We start from the raw sequence: 17,075 nt of genomic DNA, 5'->3' as shown, positions 1-17,075 counted from the left end.
TGGTTTTGGACTGGATTAAAAAAAAAAAAAAAAGAAAAGAAAAGAAAAAAGAAAGAAAGATTTTGGACCCATCTATTTGCTGTCTACAAGAAACTCATTTTAGACCTAAGGACACCTACAGCCTGAAAATGAAAGGTTGGAGAATCATTTACCTTTCAAATGGTCCTCAAAATAAAGCTGGGGTAGCAATCCTCATATCAGATAAATTTTATCCCAAAGACTGTAGTAAGAGATGAAGAGGGACATTATATCACACTTAAAGGGTCTATCCAACAAGAAGACTTAACAATCATGAATATTTATGCCCCTAATGTGGGAGCCGCCAAGAATATCAATCAATTAATAACCAAAATAAAGACATACTTACATAATAATACACTAATAGTAGGAAACTTCAACATGGCACTTTCTGCAAATGACAGATATTCTAAGCACAACATTACCAAAGAAACAAAGGCTTTAAATGATACACTGGACCAGATGGATTTCACAGTTATATACAGAACTTTCCATTCGAATGAAACTGAATACACATTCTTCTCAAGTGCACATGGAACTTTCTCCAGAATAGACCACATACTGGGTCACCAATCAGGTCTCAACCAATACCAAAAGATTGGGATTATCCCCTGCATATTTTCAGACCACAATTCTTTGAAACTAGAACCCAATCACAAGAAGAAATTTGGAAGAAACTCAAACACATGGAGGTTAAAGAGCATTCTACTAAAAGATGAAAGGGTCAACCAGGAAATTAGAGAAGGCTTAAAAAGATTCATGGAAACTAATGAAAATGAAGATACAACTGTTCAAAATCTTTGGGATACAGCAAAAGCAGTCCTAAGAGGGAAATACATCCCAATACAAGCATCCCTCAAAAAATTGGAAAAACCTCAAATACACAAGCTAACCTTGTACCTAAAAGAACTGGAGAAAGAGCAGCAAATAAAACCTACGCCAAGCAGAAGAAGAGAGTTAATAAAGATTCAAGCAGAACTCAATGAAATAGAGACCCGAAGAACTGTAGAACAGATCAACAAAACCAGGAGTTGGTTCTTTGAAAGAATTAATAAGATAGATAAACCATTAGCCAGCCTTATTAAAAACAAAAGAGAAAAAGACTCAAACTAATAAAATCATGAATGAAAGAGAAGAGATCTCAACCAATACCAAGGAAATACAAACGATTTTTTAAATGTATTATGAGCAGCTATACGCCAATAAATTAGGCAATCTAGAAGAAATGGATGCATTAATGGAAAACCATAAATTACCAAAACAGGAACAGGAAGAAATAGAAAACCTGAACAGGCCAATAACCAGGGAGGAAATTGAAGCAGTCATCAAAAACTTCCCAAGACACAAAAGGCCAGGGCCGGATGGCTTCCCAGGGAAATTCTATCAAATGTTTAAAGAAGAAATAATACCTATTCTACTAATGCTGTTCTGAAGGATAGAAAGGGACAGAATACTTCCAAACTCTTCTATGAGGCCAGCATCACCTTAATTCCAAAACCAGACAAAGATCCCACCAAAAAGGAGAATTATAGACCAATATCCCTCATGGACACAGATGCAAAACTTCTCAACAAGATACTAGCCAATAGGATCCAACAGTACATTAAGAAGATTATTCACCATGACCAAGTGGGATTTATCCCCAGGATGCAAGATTGGTTCAACACTCGTAAAACAATCAACATGCTAGATCACATCAACAAGAGAAAAAACAAGATCACATCAACAAGAGAAAAATCCTCTCAACAGATGCAGAGAAAGCATTTGACAAAATACAGCATCCATTTCTGATCAAAACTCTTCAGAGTGTAGGGATAGAGGGAACATTCCTCAGCATCTTAAAAGCCATTTATGAAAAGCCCACAGCAAATATGATACTCAATGAGGAAAAAATGACAGCCTTTCCCCTAAGATCAGGAACATGACAGGGATGTCCACTCTCACCACTGCTTTCAACATAGTACTAGAAGTCCTACCCACAGCAGTCAGACAACAAAAAGAAATAAAAGGCATTCAAATTGGCAAAGAAGTCAAACTCTCTTTGCAGATGACATGATACTGTATATAGAAAACCCAAAAGACTCCACCCCCCAGATTGCTAGAACTCATACAGCAATTCAGCAATGTGGCAGGATACAAAATCAATGCCCAGAAATCACTGGCATCACTATGTACCAACAATGAGACTGAAGAAAGAGAAATTAATGAATCAATTCCATTTACAGTTGCACCCAAAAGCATAAGATACCTAGGAATAAACCTAACCAAAGACGTAAAGGATCTATATCCTAAAAACTACAGAACACTTCTGAAAGAAATTGAGGAAGACACAAAGAGATGGAAAAATATTCCATGCTCATGGATTGGAAGAATTAATGTTGTGAAAATGTCAGTGCTACCCAGGGCAATGTACGTGTTCAATGCAATCCCTATCAAAGTACCATGGACTTTCTTCAGAGAATTGGAACAAATAATTTTAAAATTTGTGTGGAATCAGAAAAAACCCGAATAGCCAGGGGAATATTGAAAAAGAAAACCAGAGCCAGGGGCATCACAATGCTGGATTTCAAGTTGTACCACAAAGCTCTGATCATCAAGACAGTGTGGTACTGGCACAAAAACAGACACATAGATCAATGGAACAGAACAGAGAATCCAGAAGTGGACCCTCAACTCTATGGTCAACTAATATTCGACAAAGCAGGAAAGACTCTCCATTGGAAAAAGGACAGTTTCTTCAATAAAGGTGCTGGGAAAATTGGACAGCCACGTGCAGAAGAATGAAACTAGACCATTCTCTTGCACCATACACAAAGATAAACTCAAAATGGATGAATGATCTAAATGTGAGACAAGATTCCATCCAAATCCTGGAGAACTTGGCCACAGCAACTTCTTGCAAGATAAATCTATGAAGGTAAGGGAAACAAAAGCAAAAATGAACTATTGGGACTTCATCAGGAAAAGAGCTTTTGCACAGCAAAAGAAACAGTCAACAATACTAAAAGACCACATACAGAATGGGAGAAGATATTTGCAAATGACGTATCAGATAAAGGGCTAGTATCCAAGATCTATAAAGAACTTATTAAACTCAACAGCAAAGAAACAAACAATCCAATCATGAAATGGGCAAAAGACATGAACAGAAATTTCACAGAGGAAGACATAGACATGGCCAACATGCACATAAGAAAATGCTCCGCATCACTGGCCATCAGGGAAATACAAATCAAAACCACAATGAGATACCACCTCACACCAGTGAGAATGGGGAAAATAACGAGACAGGAAGCAACAAATGTTGGAGAGGATGTGGAGAAAGGGGAACCCTCTTGCACTGCTAGTGGGAATGTGAACTGGTGCAGCCACTCTGGAAAACTGTGTGGAGGTTCCTCCAAGAGTTAAAAATAGATCTGTCCTATGACCCAGCAATTGCACTGCTGGGGATTTACCCCAAAGATACAGATGCAGTGAAAAGCCGAGACACCTGCACCCCAACGTTTATAGCAGCAATGGCCACAGTAGCCAAACTGTGGAAGAAGCCTCGGTGCCCATCGAAAGATGAATGGATAAAGAAGATGTGGTTTATGTATACAATGGAATATTACTCAGCCATTAGAAATGATGAATACCCACCATTTGCTTTGATGTGGATGGAACTGGAGGGTATTATGCTGAGTGAAATAAGTCAATTGGAGAAGGACAAACATTAAATGGTTTCACTCATACGGGGAATATAAAAAATAGTAAAAGGGATTAAAGGGAAAAGGAGAGAAATTGAGTGGGAAATATCAGTGAGGATGACAGAACACGAGAGACTCCTAACTCTGGGAAATGAACAAAGGGTAGCGGAAGGGGAGGTAGGTGGGAGGATGGGGTGACTGGGTGATGGGCACTGAGGGGGACACTTGATGGGATGAGCACTGGGTATTATACTACATGTTGGCAAATCGAACTCCAATAAAAAAATACAAAGAAAAAAAATGTTGGTTCTATGCATTTTGGAATGTCATCAAGAACGAGGACTACCAACCATCCCCCCAGCAGAGATACGATCCTGTTACTTTTCAGCACTGTTGGTCTTCACAGGGCTCCAGTAAATTGTAAATGAGCCCTAACCCTACTTGAAGAGTTGAGAACACAGTCTCTGCCAGCTTCCAACATTTATGTGACCAGGAAACAAGAGATAAATTAACTTCCCTGAACCGTTTCCTCACCTGCAAATTGGAGATAACAGAGTAACATCTCATCAGGTTATTTATGGAGATAAATGAACTAATAAAGAACTAAGAGCCAGGTATGTCCTGAATAGTGTCAACTGTCCCTATCCACAATTGAGAGATGCCACAAGAGACAAAATTCTCCAAATTCAAAGTTTTGAATCCACTGGGAAAAAAGGCTATTACTGAAGACTAAGGATACCCTTGAAATGCCTGCTTCAAGGAACTCAGTCTTTTTACTGCTAGCCCCAATGTGCCAGGAGCAGAACTGCTCGGTTCTAGGAACAAGAGGAAGGAGGCAGACCTGGGAGGCATGTAGGTATGAGCAGTGGCCAGAACTAACAACAGTGTCCCGGTGGGACATCCACGGGGGTATGTTTGTGGAGGCAAATTGAAAGGAAGCAAACTTTGACCCAACATAAAGAATAAATGGTGACCTTGCAAAAAGCCATCTCTAGATAGCCATGGGCTACATGATTTTGCAGTAAGTCAATCCTCCAAAATCCTAAGGAGTCTTATTTCATATTTAGAGAATCTATGTCTTTTCTTTATGCTTACTTGACATCTTTCAAAGAGATGGTTTGTAAAGTTTCTGTGCATAGGCCCTAAAGTTGGAAATACCTGGATTTGTATCCTGCCTCTGCCACTCTCTTGGCTGTGTGAGCTTAGGTAAGTTAGTGAACTTCTCTGAATCAAGGATGATATTAATTATACCCATTTCAATGAGCTGCTGTGAAAATGCAGATAACATTAAGAGTTTCAGTGTTGACTAGCCCTTACTAAAATGCTATTATTATAATTATTATTTCTTTTTTCATCTTCCAGTCCCTGGATCCTTCACCATTTTTATAGATACCCGGCACCTTTCTGGATTCTCTTTTTTCTTTACCAAGTCTGGGACCCAGCCTGTCATTTTATTTATTTATTTTTTTAAAGGTTTTATTTATTTATTCATGAGAGACACACAGAGAGAGAGAGAGGCAGAGACACAGGCAGAGGGAGAAGCAGGCTCCATGCAGGGAGCCTGATGTGGGACTCGATCCTGGGTCTCCAGGATCACGCCCTGGGCTGAAGGCAGCGCTAAACTGCTGAGCCACCCAGGCTGCCCCAGCCTGTCATTTTACAGTAACATTCTCCAACACTCTGGATCTCCTGCCACCATGACCCACAGGTTGGTTGCTGAAATGGAGTGGGTGCCATGGGAATTAAACTACATGTCTGTGTTGTCAAATGGATGTCCACATTTCTGGCAGTGATGTCAGGGCTACTACAATTCAAGAATACCAGCTTTGAAATCAGATGCACCTGAGTTCAAGTCCGGCTTCTGGTAGTTAACAGTGTACTTGGCCTTAGACATCATGGTCTCTTAGGCCTCCATGTGCTCACCTGTGACTTTGGGCTACAGGATCTGCTGGGCTGGACATCATCCATGTGCCCCACCAGGTGTTGCTCTACCACTCTGCCCTCTGGCTTCATAAGAGTAGTACCCAAAGGTAGGTTCACACATCTGCCTTCCAGAAGGGCCTGCAGTGGTTCAGACTTCTTCAAACACAGCTTGAATGCCATTGCTAAGCCCAAAAATCTGGCCCCAGGAGTAAGTCTAACTGTGTAGCCTGTAATTTGACATAGTTCCTGATCCCCACCTTGTGCCTCGACTTATGCTGTTCCCTGCTAGGTCCTGACTGCACAGGACTAAATCCTACCTTTTGCTTCAGTCTGGCTCAAGTGCCTTTAAGCCATTCTTTCCCTCAACCCCCAAACATAGGGACTGTTCTCTTGCAAGAACTCCTATATCCTATCCTATATCACTGTGTATGTATCTTTCTCTCAACATTCTATCACTTCCTCTTTATATTACAATTGTGTGTTTTATTTCTCATGCTGATTTGTAAGTCCCATGGGGGAAATAACTGTATTTTACTCCTGTGCCTCCCATAATTGCTTGCCCATGCAGGCTGTTTAACAGATCCTAAGTGAATGATGTGTGTTGTGCCATTGGTGGGTGAAGTCCATAAGCTAGGTGAAAGACTTTAGAAAGCAATTCTTTGGGGGTGTTCTTTAGCTATATGAGCAAGCACTGTGTTCCTGTACAGTACTCCTCGTGTCGAGGGATGGGATGAGGAGTAAATTCATCTCTAATCTCTCTTTTGGATCACTGCTACTTATAGTTCATGACAAAGCACTGTCTAAAAAGGCTCACTAGGGGTAACCCTGCATGAATGATGATATTCCAGAACAGATGGCAGGCTCTGGGGGAGGGGAAAGTGTGAAGGGAGAGTGTAAAGGGAAATTTTCACTCTCTCTCGCCAACCTGCCAACCAGGAGAAATGGAATACATCCTCTATGCTGGTGTCTTTGATTCCCCTTCTGACATGAAGACACACCGTAATGAATTAACATTTATATCTTAGTGATAAATTCAGCCAAGATGTATCGAACTTGCTTTATGGGTCCCAGCACTGTCATGTGCTTTAGGGGATACTGAGGACCAGAGGCAGGGTGTCCGCCTCTATTTATTGCTCAGGTTTACATGAGAAGCAAAATTTAAACATACTACCAACCAGAAAGAGGAGGCATATGGATGGGTTCATTATTTGACAACTCTGCCTTAAAGCCATTCATGAGTTGAAAGCATTTTAACACAATTTGAGGTCACATTATGGGAGCCTCAGATTCTCCGTGCCTGAGTTACTCTCTGGGAAGAAATAAGGTTCCTTTAAGGTAGCCAGGGATAAAAATAGCTTACCACTGACTTTGAATTGGAGCTAAACATTTTAGCCTTTATGAAGCAACCTTCACTGGCTACCTGCCTCCCTGGCTTCAGACTGATCCCTTACTTCTGTCCCTCATCTCAGAAACGTAAACCGACACGCTGCTCATGGCCATTTGAGGGAAATGCCCAGACTGGTTTTGGATCCTGTAGGTAGAGCACAGGGGCACAGACTGCCGGCTGGGGCTGTTGCTGGCAGGAGGAAGGAGCAGGTTGGGTTACGGGATACCCAGCAAGTGGACCACATGTCCTCCTTTCCCCTGAGCTTCCATCTAGCTGGTGTTTCAAATTAGTTTACATAGTCCTATGACTTGGAAGAATGAAGAAATGAAATTTCACATTTTTAACATCACTTATTGTACTGGTAATTGCTTGATTCTTGCAGTTCTTGTGTTTTCCCAGCAACCTATTTCACAGAGTGGTTGAGAAGATGAGCTAAAATAGGTTCAAGTGCTTAGGAGAGTGACAGCCCATGGTTGGCAGTAAAAATATTAGGTGTTAAATATAAAATTCATTACTTGCTGGTCTGTGTTTTAACCTATTAACTCCTGAAGAGCAGAAAATATATTTGACTCCTCCTTGATTCAACCTAGCAAAAACATACATAAATTCTTCCCCTTCTATTCTTTAATACTTTCTGATGATGTATCCTTAAAAAAGTAATTTTTAATGTTAACTGCTATAAATTAGTTCTCTTCCTTTTTTATACTCATATGCTTATTATAAATACCCCTCAATCCAGCACCAACTGGTTCAGGAGAAAAGGACCCTACATCTCTTGACTAGCAGGGCTTGCCTGCATAGAGCTGCACTGGGCGTGGTTCAGGGAGGGTGTTGGTGTCCCCTCACTTATGAAGTTTTTTTCTTTCTTTCTTTCTTTCTTCTTTTTTTCTTTCTTTCTTTCTTTCTTCTTTCTTTCTTTCTTTCTTTCTTTCTTTCTTTCTTTCTTTCTTTCTTTCTTTCCACAGATGAACAGACATCAGCTCTTGCAGCTGCTCTAATGACCCTGTCCAAAGGAAAGCTACTCTAAAAATAGAATCAAAGGGAACAAATGGTCTGCCTGACAACCTATTTTGAGGGGCAGGAGGTTGGAGGATTAAAAAAAATGAAAGTATGTTATCAAGTAGGATGAGAAACGTACAGATTGGAAAAATTTTAAGGCATGACTATTACCAAAAAAAAGCTCAATTGGTCAAGTTCATAACTATGTGCCATCTAAAGAGATTAAGTTAAACATGTGAAGTTGCCAGTATCAGATACGGCCTAATGTCTTCAGGTTTTACACAATGCTTTCTATGCTTCCTATATATAATAAAGCCCTTGGTATCTTAGGAACACAATTTAAAAAGTTTTCATAGTAAACCACAGGCCTTTGGAATGGTGTTAAGGGAAAAAAACCTAAAGACTCCATCAAAAACTGCTAGGACTTATAAATGAGTTCAGTAAAGTTGTAGGACATAGAATGAATGTATGGAAATCTCTTGCATTTCTATACACTAATAATGAAACAGCAGAAAATGAAATTAAGAAAACAATCCCATTTACAATTGCACCAAAAATAGTAAAATACTAGGACAAATTTAACCAAAGCCCTATACTATGAAAACTATAAAACATTTATGAAAGAAATTGAAGATGACACCAAAAAAGTGGAAAGATATTCTATGCTCCCGAGTTGGAAGAAGAAATATTGTTAAATGTGTATACTACCCAAAGTAATCTATGCATTTAATGCAATCTCTATCAAAATACAACAGCATTTTTCACAGAGCTAGAGTGAACAATCCTAAAATTTGTATGGAACCAGAGAAGACCCCAAAGAACCAAAGCAATCTTGATAAAGAAAAAGAAAAACAAAACTGGAGCTATTACAATTCCAGACTTCAAGTGACATTACAAAGATGTACAAAGCTGTAGTAATTAAAACTGTTTGATACTGGCAAAAAAATAGACACATAGATCAATAGAACAGAATAGAAAGTCCAGAAATAAACCCATAATTAATTATATGATCAACTGATCTTTGACAAAAGAGGAAAGAAAATACAATGAGAAAAGCTCTCTTCAACAAATGGTGTTGGAAAAACTGGTCAGCTACACACGAAAGAATAATACTCGACCACTTTCTTAAACTATTTACAAAAATAAATTCAAAATGGATGAAAGATCTAAATGTGAGCCCTGAAAACATAAAAATCCTAGAAGAGTACACAGGCAGTAATTTTTCTGACATTGGCTATGATAACAGTTTTCTAGATATGCCTCCTGAGGCATGGGAAACAAAAACAAAAATAAACTATTGGGACTACATCAAAATAAAAAGCTTCTGTACAGCACAGGAAACAATCATCAAAGCAAAAAGGCAATCTCCTGGATGGGAGAAGTTATTTGCAAATAATATATCCAATAATGGGGTTGGTACCAAAACTATATTTAAAAAAAACTGCTACAACTCAACACCCCATAAACAAATAATCCTATTAAAAATGGGCAGAAGTCATGAACAAATGTTTCTCTAAAGAAGACATCCAAATGGCAAACAGACATGAAAAGATGCTCAGCATCCGTCATCATCAGGGAAATGCCAATTAAAACCACACTGAGATAACACCTCACCCCTGTCAGAATGGCTAACAACAAAAACATGAGAAACAATAAGTATTGATGAGGATGTGGAGAAAAAGTAACCCTTATGCATTGGTGGAAGGAATGCAAACTGGTGCAGCCACTATGAAAAACAGTGTGGAGATTCCTCAAAAAGTTAAAAACAGAACTACCCTATAATTTGGTAATCTATAGCCAAACTATGGAAGCAGCCTACAAGTCCATTGGTAGATGAATATATAAAGAAATTTACTCAGCCAAAAAGGAGAATGAAATTTGCGACAACATGGATGGAACAAGTATAACGGTAAGAGAAATAAGTCAGAGAAAGATAAATACCATATGATTTCAATGATGTGTGAATTTAAGAAGCAAAAGAAATGGGCAAAGGAAAAAAAGAGAGAGGGAGAAACCAAGAAACAGACTCTTAACTATGAAGAACAAACAGATGGTTATCAGAGGGGAGGTGGGTGAGGGTATGTGTGAAATAGCTGATGGTGATTAAGAGTACATTTATCATGATGAGCACTGAGAAAAGCATAGAATTGTTGAATCACTGTATTATACACCTGAAGCTAATATAACATTACACCTTAACAATACTGGAATTAAAAGAAAAAACTTAATGAAAAAATAAAATAAAATGGTATCAAGGGCCTTCCAAGTTTTCCAACATTTCAGAGAATATTTAGCTCTCAGGAACTCTTGGTATTACCATGGTACAAACTGAGCACTCACCAAACACATAATGGCACCCTGGACTTTCTCCATGAACTCATAGCTCAAAGCCTTGCCTAGGAGAACCTGTCATTTCTGTGGACTTTTAATTTTCCCTTCTCCCTGGGTAAACTGGGAGTGATCTAAATGAGGGGAAAGCAAATCAAACAGCAGAGTCACATACCTACCATTTGAGTGGACATGGAAGCCCCTAGAACCATGTCTAGAATCATTAACTTTTTTTTAGGGTATGTTCTTACTAGGGTTTTTAATAATTATAGATTTAATTACACTGTTTATCCAGTTATACATTTTGCTTGTTTACTTATTTCATAAGTATTTTCACCCGTATTACATTCATTACATTTTTTTTTTCAACTTCATCTGTTTAAGCAATCTCCACTGCCAACATGGGGCTTGAACTCATGACCCCAAGACCAAGAGTCGCACATTCCTCTAAGCCAGCCAGACACACCTCAGTACATCTTTTAAATTAGTTTGTCACAAAATACACTCATGCTTAAAAATATAAATAACATAGAAGTGTGTCAAGTGAAAAGTAAAAGCTCTCCTCCCTTTTATTTCCTATACTCAAGAGATACTAGCACTATTATAGCTTTCCAGAGCTTTTTATCTATGAGTGTCTGCCTGTGTCTAGGTGAGCATGTTTATGTATAGATTAATTTTTCTTTATATTTATGGGATCATTCTAAACATCAGGTCTGGCAACTTGCTTTTTTCCCTTAATAATGTATTTTAGGTTGTCAGATTTAGCAAATAAAAATACAGGATACTCTGTTAAATGTGAATTTCAAATCAACAAGAATTTTTTTTTAGTGTAAATATGTCTCAGATATTGCATGAAACAAACTTATACCAAAAAATGATCTATTGTTGATCTGACATTCATATTTCATGGGCATCCTGTCTTATATATTATAAGCACATTTCCATAGCTGCACATTTCCACATGTCTAAATCTGGGCAGGCAATCTTGGAGTAGAATCAGGGGGAATTTTTCTCTTCTTTTTTCTTATTTGTCATTATCAAAGGTTTATCACTGTAACTGCTTTATAGGGAGAGTAGGTCCTGTGAGCTGGAAGTCCTCTTCATCCACAGAGCACCTTGATTAGTGAGGCCACTGAAGCCTGGGAGTGAGTCTATGGAATACTCTCTGACTCTGCCTCATAGAGGCAGAAGACCCCCTGGGGCAGCCAGAGGGAAGGAACAGAGGAGAAGACCAGGCCAGCACTTCAGGAGGCCCCTTCTGCTGACTTCCTCAAAATCATCTAAGTTATCCTCTAGTTCCTGGGATTGATGGAGTTGGCAGGATCTTCTTGGTGGGGTGCCCTGAGCCCACTAAGACTTTTATCGAGTCCTAGGTTCCCCATGGGTTCTGGCTCCTTTTTCTCCCTTTGGGGTGATATTTGATCCTCTACCCCCATCCTCCACATATGGTTGACTAGATGCCCTGAGAAGTGTGGGGGACTTTGTGCCTATGGGGTCTCCTGGGGGCCCTGGGGCTGGGCCCCAGTTCCAGAAGGGTGATTTGGCAAGTGGATCATCTCCACTATTTCACTCAGTATTTCTCACATGGGACTGCATGAGATTGGGCAGCCAGCATGCGGTTGATGTGCTGGTTTTGAGTGACTCAAATTGTTTATACAGACAAGGCCCTGCCAGAAAATATTGTCCTCTCCCACCTCCCCACTCTGCGGTGGCCTAGAGAAAACAAGTGAAAGGAAGGAGAAGGGAATGGGAAGTTGGAAAAAAAGAAGGTGTGAAGTTGATAAAAGCCCTGAGAGAAACCAAGGAACCCAGCTGAGAAGGAATCTGGGGAATGTCTATGGCCAAGAGTCTAAGAATTTTTGTATATACTAACTTATTCAATCCTAACAAGAACCCTAGGAGGTAGGAGCTATGACTACAGCAATTTACAAAAGAGGGGGAAGGGAGGAAAGAAGAAAGAAAGAAAGAAAGAAAGAAAGAAAGAAAGAAAGAAAGAAAGAAAAGAAAGAAAGAAGAAAGAAAGAAAAAGAAAGAAAGAAAGAAAGAAAGAAAGAAAGAAAGAAAGAAAGAAAGAAAGAAAGAAAGAAAGAAAGATTGGAGTCCAGAGAAATTAGGTAATTTACCCAAGATCACAAAACAGCTAGAGAGTGGTAGAGATGGCTTGGCTTTTGGTCAATAGAGGTGACTCCAGAGTCTATGGTCCAAAATACTTGGGTAAATGTGACTAATGTGGATTTTTAACTTGACTGTATAGTGTGTGATATGACTACTTCCCATTGCCCCCAACTTTCTAGTAAACTCTACTATACTCATGAATGACTTGTTTTACATTTTACTTTGTTTAGAACCAGTAAGGAGGCTATTTCTTATTTAGATCTATAAAGTAAAGAAGCAGGAATGCCTGGGCATCAGTGAACATGTGACCATAAAATTTTCTGGGGCCCATACAAATCTTCGGGAAGGCATGTATATCAGTCAGGATACTGACAGGGAAAGCCAACACCCTCACAGGGTTTAACTAAGAGTTTAATGAAGAAACATTGGGGTGGTGCAGGGTCGGGGGGGCAGAATTAAGGGAACCAGGAAAGGAAGGTGAAGCACCAACTGGGCTGGCATGAGAGAGAAGCCTTTACACTCCTTGTCCTTAAGGGGCAAGGGAGATAACTGTGTTATTGAGTCTAAAAGGAGCTTGGAACCTCGGAAGGCAGATCTCCTGTCCAGAGCTATGACTACAGAATGAAGAGCCATGGCAACACAGGAAAGAAGCAGAGAGAATAAATATCTCTTCCTTTCTCTTTCGGATCTCTGATATCCTACATGTGTTTCTTGGCCAAATCCAACCAAGAAGCCAGAGGCAAGGGACCCTGATAAGGCAATCTAAAGGTCAGCCTTGGGAGACAGAGAGGAGGCAGACAAGGATGGAGGTGAAGAAAACATAAAATAATAGCACTGGAATTGGAACTTTAACAAGCTCTGGGAGACAGAGTGTGTGCGTGCGTGCGTGTGTGCAGTGCATAGAAAGACACTAGTTTGGGTTCAGGCTCTCCGTTGGGCTTCAGTTGTTCCTGGATTTCACCAAAAGCCCAGATATATCTTAGAGAGACTGAACTCTCTAAGTAGCATATGAAGGCATATGCTCCCCGCTGTCCCAGGAGCCCGGTTACATCCTGAGGTCTTTGTGACTGAGAACATCTTTTGTGCTCACCTGAGTCAGCGAGCCAAGCCCAGGTATTGTTCATCTCTCTGGTGTCTTGCTGACTCTGGATTAGGCTCACTGTCAGAGGGGCTCATTCTATTCCCATGCCAGTGATACTGATGAGCAAGGCATCCATAGACTATTTTTGAGTGTCAGCCTAAGTGTTCAGGACATTGCATAGCTCATGTAAAAGAGACTACTTTATGATTCATTATTTTAAAAAATTATATAATGTCATTTGCAATCTTAACATGCTATGTGACACATGATTCTTATTTGACAGGTTACTTTAGGTGAAATCTTCATTGGAAGTGGTTGCTTTTGTATTTCGTTAATCTTAAAACAGAGTACTTTTAGGCAAGGGTAATAATCTTTCAGAATAAATTCCTCCTATATAGGCTTTCATTTATTATCCTGAAAGCCCAACAGGAGTTACTTGTTTGGACTTGAAGTAATGCCATTCGACATCAGAATTTTTTTTTTAAGATTTTATTTATTTATTCATGAGAGACACACACACACAGAGAGGCAGAGACACAGGCAGAGGGAGAAGCAGTCTTCAAGGAGCCCGGGATCCCCAGACCCTGGGATCATGGACTAAGCCAAAGGCAAGACGCTCAACCACTGAGCCACCCAGGCATCCCAGACATCAGAATTGTTACTTCTTAGAATAAGGTCAATATTATTCTGATCACAGTAAAATGTGACTGCCATCTTATGATTTTTGCTCTACCTTGTAAAACTGAAAATTGGAATGGGAACAATAGTTAACAGTTTTTAGGATGCAAACTGTTATTAAAGCCATAACAACTCATTTGCAACAATTTATTTTAGCGGAAAATGTCAGGTGTGTGTTGGCCATCCTGTCGTCAGGGGCAGCGATGATTCATATGCCCCTTGAGGGTGGAGAAATGAAGGCTTTAGAAGGATGGGAATGATATGTTGATGTGGATTTTGTGGGGTAGGCTTACTACAGACTCCGGTGGCAGTATTAGAGTCCTGTGGCTACACCGAAGCCTTTTAGCACTTTCTGCCGTTACTTCAACCAACCCACAGTGAGTGTTTCATCTGATTCTGATCTTTGCTTCTATGTGATACAGTGAAAAAAAACCCAAACCCATGATTCGATATTCATGATTATGTGGTATAAGGTGATGTTGTGATGTGATCTATGAGATTATCTTTGAAATGTTTTGAAGTGTCATTTCATTCTTATCTTTCTCAGGGGAGCATTGGCCCTTTAGGCTAGGAATTTCTTGCTTTCTCTCTCTCTTTTTTATCTTTTTGTTTTTCAGTGCTCCTTATCATCTTGGTTTTGGCTCTGTGGTCGTTCCAAGGTCGCTGTCATCCAAATACTTCTCAGTGAACTCATGCAGCCTCTCAGTGTTGGCTTCCAGGCCCAAAGCCCTCCCAGGGGATGTGGAGAGCACAGCAGGCCGGAAAAGCTAGGAAAGAGAGGAGAAGACTATGTTCTGAAATGCCATCCCATTCAAACTGTCCACATGAAAGATAAATTCCAGCAAATACACCTTTCCATTTCTTGCTGAACTTCTAAGATCTGAAGGCAAGCCCAAAGGGCAAAAATCTTAAAAATAAAAAACCAGAGGGGCACCTGGGTGGTGCAGTCAGTGAAGTGTCAGACTCTTGGTTTCGGCTCAGGTTGTGGTCTCAGGGTTGTGGGATCCAAGCTGAGTTTGGAGCCTGCTTAAGATTCTCTCTCCCTCTGCACCTTCCTGGCTTTCTAAAATAAATAAATAAATCTTAAAAAAATAAGTAAAAAATTTTAAATAAAAAACTAGAAATGCATAGAAGCAGGGTTAAACCTGAGACTTTCCCTGTCCCCCATACAACCCTGTCCCCCATACAACCAAGATATCTGAAGATGTCGCATTCTCAGTGGAATGAAATGGTAGGCTGGGAAAAAATCTGCCTCATTGCAGAAGGCAGCACCCAAAACAAACAAACAAACAAACAAACAAACAAACAAACCAACAAACAACTTGGTGGGGAATAAAATGACAATAGCAATTTCTTCTCTAAGGATCTGTAATCAGAGGCCTACCCTTTTGAGGATCTGGGATACCAATTCACAGTATCTGCTCAGTCAGAGACACTAGAAGGGAAACCTAGAAGTGAAGTGATCCTTAGTGGCAGCCCTAGTACATGTGCACATCCTTTCTGAAGAGAAATACCCTTATCAAGCTCTCACGGGTTATCAAAATCTGAGTTTAGAATAAAACAATTACCAGATGTTTTAGGAAACAATAATCATGACTGAGATTTGCCAGAACCATACACACACACACACACATGCACACACACACACACCCAAAAAAACTAGTTCTATATCCCGGTAAGATTTCAGATATTGGAATTACTAGAGAAGATAGAATGATTATCCACGAAATACATGGTAATAGAGATGTTACATATGTTTCGTATCACATTTTAAAATAATTTTCCAATTAAGAAGATAGAACGAAAACACTGGACAACAATAGTAGGTCCACTGAGAGGGAGTGATTAGAGGTATAAAATTTTAAGATTCCTGTATTTTTGGAAGGAGAATGTGGGTGCTGGCGCAGTGGTTGAGCATCTGCCTTAGGCTCAGGTCATGATCCTGCAGTCCTGGGATGAAGTCCCCCATCGGGCTCTCCATGGGGAGCCTGCTTCTCCCTTTGCCCATTTCTCTGCCTTTCTTTCTGTGTCTCTCATAAATAAATAAATAAGATCTTAAAAAACCCCACAAACCCAAAGAGATCGCAAAAGAAGATGGCAGAAATAAATACAAATTTATCAGTAATCATAATAAGTATATAATAGCCCCTTTACTTATGGTTTTGCCCTCTGCAGTTTCAGTTACTCACAGTCAACTGTGGGCCAGAAGTAGATGATCCTCCTCTTGATGTATTGTCATAGGCTATGTTACAGTGCCCATGTCATTCACCTCATTTCATCTAGTCCTGTCCCATAGGCATGCAATCCTCTCACAACACCACCAGAAGAAGGGTGAGGGGTGGGTGCCTGGCTGGCTCCTATGAGTGGAGGAGTGCACCTGAGGGGACTTTTCCAAGGGGAAGTGGGGTCTGCACTGGGGCACTGCCCAGGCTTCTGCTCCAACAGCATTTGAGACTAAGTATCTGGTTTGAATCTCCCACTGAAATGAAGAAAAGAAATTTTTTAAATAATCTTCTCAAAAGCATTGATGACCTGTAAAACAGTATTCAGAACAAAAGCTATAATAGGAACATGGAGTGATAAGAATATAGAAGCCACTCTTCCCAATCAGGGGAGTGTGCAACTTTTGATCTTGGGGTTTTAAGTTCGAGCCCCACATTGAGTGTAGAGATTACTTAAAAATAAAATCTTAAAAAAAGAGAAGAAGGTGAGTAGAGGACAATAAATATTTTGAGAGAGAGAGAGAGAGACTACATTCACATGGCTTTTATTACAGCCTATTGTTATATTTGTTCTATTTTATTATTCATCTCTTGCTGTGCCTCATTTATAAGTTAAACTTTATCATATGGATGTATGT

General features: G+C 39.8%; 1 protein-coding gene and 1 long non-coding RNA gene across 17 annotated transcripts in view; one reads left to right on the top strand and one right to left on the bottom strand.

Moving 5' to 3' along the window:
* Positions 1–17,075, bottom strand: part of KLHL31 (kelch like family member 31) — a 143,741-nt gene that overhangs the window by 60,359 nt on the left and 66,307 nt on the right. For 2 of the 16 annotated variants that reach the window (XR_013383321.1, XR_013383320.1), the window contains one exon: positions 14,017–14,982. The exons of the other annotated variants lie outside the window; for them this stretch is intronic. The gene's annotated coding sequence lies outside the window, so the exon portion shown is untranslated. Of the gene's footprint in view, positions 1–14,016; positions 14,983–17,075 lie in introns of those variants that run through there. 16 annotated transcript variants of the gene reach the window in all.
* On the top strand, positions 12,880–15,165 carry LOC144317352 (uncharacterized). Its single transcript, XR_013383322.1, has 2 exons — positions 12,880–13,265; positions 14,833–15,165. It is a non-coding gene; the product is annotated as an uncharacterized LOC144317352 (long non-coding RNA).

Source organism: Canis aureus, chromosome 7, assembly GCF_053574225.1.
Source record: "Canis aureus isolate CA01 chromosome 7, VMU_Caureus_v.1.0, whole genome shotgun sequence".
In the NCBI taxonomy this organism is placed as follows: domain Eukaryota; kingdom Metazoa; phylum Chordata; class Mammalia; order Carnivora; family Canidae; genus Canis; species Canis aureus.
This window is presented reverse-complemented; position numbering and strand designations above follow the sequence as displayed.